This window comes from Antechinus flavipes, unplaced genomic scaffold (genome assembly GCF_016432865.1).
Source record: "Antechinus flavipes isolate AdamAnt ecotype Samford, QLD, Australia unplaced genomic scaffold, AdamAnt_v2 unplaced_scaffold220, whole genome shotgun sequence".
Taxonomy (NCBI): domain Eukaryota; kingdom Metazoa; phylum Chordata; class Mammalia; order Dasyuromorphia; family Dasyuridae; genus Antechinus; species Antechinus flavipes.
Window position 1 is genome coordinate 2,867 of NW_026262064.1, and position 5,127 is coordinate 7,993.

General features: G+C 35.9%; 1 pseudogene; it reads left to right on the top strand.

Annotated features, from left to right (window-relative positions):
• Positions 1-521: 521 nt before the first annotated feature.
• Positions 522-1,350, top strand: LOC127543327 (proline-rich nuclear receptor coactivator 2-like; annotated as a pseudogene).
• Positions 1,351-5,127: the final 3,777 nt, after the last annotated feature.

Genomic DNA, 5,127 nt, shown 5'->3' on the forward strand with positions numbered 1-5,127 from the left:
ATGAAGAAATTACCTCTAAATTGCTTCTGCTTTTTCAGAACAACCAAAATTCCTTTGCAAGAATTTCCATACCAGATGATTGTGATTTCAGGAGTGACTTGAGATTTTCCACCAGCTTCTTTCACTTTTCAAGGTCACATCCCTATCACTGATGTGCTGTATAAAGTATCCCATCTAAAACTTGAATAATGTTTGAAGAGTCATGCGTGTCTTTCTTTGAGCAGCACCTTCATTGAGTCAGTCAGTAGGTAAAGTCCATGTACTGGTTAGTAATTCTCAGCCTCTTGTTTCCAAAAGGAGTACGATCTGGTGAACGGTTCCCAAATATTCTTTCTCTGAGCTCTGAGTTGGCTCTAACCAGGACTGATTCATGCTCATCAAGAGGCTGCCCAGTCATTGTTTGGGGTAGGGGAAGGAGGAGCTTGAGGAAGGTTCTGGGAACGGTAGGAGCAGCCCGTTTTCTGGTCTCGAGTTCAGCGCGATCTGGTCTGTGCGCGCCGCCCGCGCGCTGTTTCTTTAGCATGGGCCACCGACATCTCGAAGAACTCCGATTCTCTGGGATTTCTCCCCCCATGCTGGGAGACTCCGATGATGAACTCAGCAGATCAGCCCGTGAAAAGGTCCCTAGTCAGACACTAAGGAACAGATCTGGCAGAAAACGACACTTGCCTTCCTGGGCCTGGCAGCAGGGGAGAAGACAAGTGGTGGAAATGTCTGCACAGTAGCCTGAAAGGTAACATAGAAGCTGGACGTGGCTGGTGGAGAGAAATGTAACATTCCAGTTTCTCGATCTAGAAATGTTAGTAAGAAGCAACAACAGCAACTTAATAGGCAAAAGAAGAAGGATCAAAGTCCCCAGATGAAGATGGTTCACAAGAAAAGAAGTATTCTAATCTTTCATCTGCAACTGTGTGGTGGACTGTCCAAAGTGGGGGGGGGGGGAAGAATGGGCCTTTCCCAAATAATCAAAATTGCAATTCCAGCTTAGTGAGCTCCAATTTATTTTTGAAATCCCAAACTAATCAGAACTACTGCCCGAGCCAAATTTACTGAGCTTACCAAGTGTTGTGCCTTAACCTCCCAGCCACTGGGTTCCAGTTTCCTTCAGTCCTTCTGATAATGGCCTTTCAATTGAAAACCTTACTTCAATTTGAGTTGTGATGTGAGGTATCAGATTGGTGTTGTTTAAATATTTAGGGCTTCAGATATTTGAGAGGAATGAGCTGGGATCTGTTTCTAAACATGGCTAGGGAATATGTCTTTCATCTATATAAAGCAGCTGACTGATTCTAGTGGGCAATATTTGATGTAAAATTTCAACATTTTTATGTGTTTGTGTTTGTGTGTGCACTTGCATGCCCACTCATTGTCCTGTAACTAAGGAGAGTGATGGCAGTATTAGAAGGCAGTTTGAAATCAGTTATTCGGAATGTTTGGACTTGATGTCAGCTCTACTTAATTGAATGGCAGCTCTTCAATTTTGAACTTGAAATAATGGTTTGATTTGGAAAGGATATTATAGCATAAATATAGATGCATATAAATATATAGGCTATTTTTAGAGAAAGAAATTGAAGTATTATTTGTTTATGGGCAAAAACAGTAGTGCAGTGAACATTTAATGTGAGGTAACAACAGACTTATTATTTTTGGAAAACAAGCTGAACTCATTTAGCTTTCACTGTGGCTATGGTAAAGGACTGGGTGAACATCAGGCAGTTCTAATCTAATAACAAACTACTGTAATGTAACTGTAATCATAACGGAATGGCAAACTGTCATATCGAATGTGAGCTTCTTGGATAGATGATTGGTAGGAATCCTTCCTTGGCCATGAATGAGATAAAGGTTGGATAAGGAGGGGAATGCTACTCAACAAGGTGGTACCAGAATCAAAAGGACTTATGATTGATGATGGCATATAGGGAAGGAGCAAGATTTGGTAGGGCAGAAGACATTGCCCTGCTACATTACTCATCCCTTAGTGGTTACTGGTTTTGTGGAGGAGATATGTCTGATTATTCTAGGGACACACATTCTTTGTTGCTCCAAGGTCAGGAATCACATAGGGGCATTACCTTAGGGACATGTGAACAGGCAAAAGTAGTAGTACTATTTTTAGTCAGGAAAATATACCAAAAAATTTCTTAAAAGATATTGGAATCTTTATTCAGTGTGTGACATATTGAAAAAGTGTTAAGAGCTTTCAAAATGCATCAAGGCACTGAAAAAGTGACAAAATTCATCTGGCCTCAAATAGCGGACCTCCATGAGAGTCCTAAAATAGGGTAAGGTTGTAAATGACTTAGGAAAAGGGAGAGTCATGTTAAATAAATGTAAAGTTTGTAGCATACATAAAATTTTCCTGGCCTTTTAATTAATTTTACTTTTAATTAAAAATTGTTTAATGTAAGATAGATCACAAATTGAACTAAGACATGGCCTACCTAGTTTTAAAGGGATCAACTTTTCTTTTGTTCTTCTTTTTTTAAGAAGCTTGCTTTTTAAGTTCCTTGTTAATGCTTATACATGTTTGATTCAGTTCTGAATTGATTTGCAAGAGATGATTTAGGGCAATTAGGAAATAAATCAGAAATGTGAAAGCTGCTAAGGCTTAGTATAGTGATCTTACATTGAACACATAAAGGGATATTTGGATAAGAATACTATTAAAAGAGACCTAATTATTTTTTTTAAAAACCAAAACAATTAAAAGGGGCTAAGGTATTGATTTTGATTAAATGATGGTCTTTTACCAAAGGGCCATTTCTCAAATAGAAAACAAGGTGCTCCCTTTGGCCTTTTCCCATCAAACAAAATTCAATTATGAAATGAACTTTTTAAAAAAGCATTTGTAAAATTGTGCAGTTAGGATCCTTATGAGTAACATTTTTTTAAAATTCCCATGAGTAACCCAACAGTGGATAAAGGGGAAAGAAATGGAATTTTAAAGTAGTAACTTGTCTAAGAAAATGACTGTACAAAAGAAATGGCAGCTGTCTCCATAGTTTGCTTTATACAATTGATTGACATACTGATTGCATTATATTTTTCTCCAAGGAAAAGTATACCTTAAGAAGAGATGGCCAAATACATTTGTTTTTCAATCAACTTTTGAAAAATACTTATATATGTATATGAAGTGGAACCAAAACTGAAAATAAAATAATTTCTCCCTCCTCCCAAAAGAAGTCAGCACAGGAATCCACTTTCAGGTAAGGTCCAAAAAGTTTTTTTTTTTTTTTTAAACTAGGGATTTTTGAATAACCTAGTCTTCTCTTAAAGTAACTTCCAGAACAGATACAAGGTATGAACTATCATATTTCTTATTGAATAAGTGCTTCACATCCCCTCAAGATATCAATAGCATCTTGTAGAACACTCTCAATATTAGGTTTATCACTTAAGCTCCAAAGCACACCTCAAACCAGCTGTCTACTTAGTGGGTCTGGATACATTGTTGTATCCCCAAATCATAAAAATTCATCAGTGATACTCACCACTTTTGGCTTCATATACATAATCATATTCAGCATTGTGCATATCATCTGTATTTCATTTTAATTGATTTGCAAGAGATGATTTAGGGCAATTAGGAAATAAATCAGAAATGTGAAAGCTGCTAAGGCTTAGTATAGTGATCTTACATTGAACACATAAAGGGATGTTTGGATAAGAATACTATTAAAAGAGACCTAATTATTTTTTTAAAAAAAACCAAAACAATTAGAAGGGGTTAAGGTATTGATTTTGATTAAATGATGGTCTTTTACCAAAGGGCCATTTCTCAAATAGAAAACAAGGTGCTCCCTTTGGCCTTTTCCCATCAAACAAAATTCAATTATGAAATGAACTTTTAAAAAAAAGCATTTGTAAAATTGTGCAGTTAGGATCCTTATGAGTAACATTTTTTTAAAATTCCCATGAGTAACCCAACAGTGGATAAAGGGGAAAGAAATGGAATTTTAAAGTAGTAACTTGTCTAAGAAAATGACTGTACAAAAGAAAAGGCAGCTGTCTCCATAGTTTGCTTTATAAAATTGATTAACATACTGATTGCATTATATTTTTCTCCAAGGAAAAGTATACCTTAAGAAGAGATGGCCAAATACATTTGTTTTTCAATCAACTTTTGAAAAATACTTATATATGTATATGAAGTGGAACCAAAACTGAAAATAAAATAATTTCTCCCTCCTCCCAAAAGAAGTCAGCACAGGAATCCACTTTCAGGTAAGGTCCAAAAAGTTTTTTTTTTTAAACTAGGGATTTTTGAATAACCTAGTCTTCTCTTAAAGTAACTTCCAGAACAGATACAAGGTATGAACTATCATATTTCTTAGTGAATAAGTGCTTCACATCCCCTCAAGATATGTGGAGCAATCTGGCTCAGACTGGAGACTGAAGGAGACAATAAAGACTTGGGAATTTATTCCTGACTATTCTCATAGTGATTATTTTACTAAGACCAAGGCTGGTCCCAGTACTTCTAACTTAAGTACTAGTACTTCCAACTTAAAAATCTTTTCATTGAAGTTGTTTCAAAGAAAAGAAAATATTCTTTTTTTTTTCAAAACTGGGGAAAATTTTATATCCAAAGATTCTGATAAAGGCAACATGTCTAAAATATATAGAAAATTGATTCAAATTTATGAGAATACAAGCCATTTTCCAATTGATAAATGTTTTTTTAAAAATAACTTTTTATTGACAGAACCCATGCCAAGGTAATTTTTTACAGCATCATCCCTTGCATTCACTTCTGTTCTGATTTTTCCCCTCCCTCCACCCCCTCCCCCAGATGGCAAGCAGTCCTTTACATGTTAAATAGGTTACAGTATATCCTAGATAAAATATATGTGTGCAGAACCGAACAGGTCTCTTGTTGCACAGGGAGAATTGGATTCAGAAGGTATAAATAACCCGGGATGAAAAACAAAAATGCAAGCAGTTTACATTCATTTCCCAATGTTCTTTCTTTGGGTGTAGCTGCTTCTGTCCATTCTTGATCAATTGAAACTGAATTAGCTCTGAAAAGAAAATATTCTTAAAGTTGGAGTGGATGTCTGCTTCTCCTCAGATCATAAAATGCAAGCTTTCCTTTTCTTGGAGATTTTTTTTTATCAG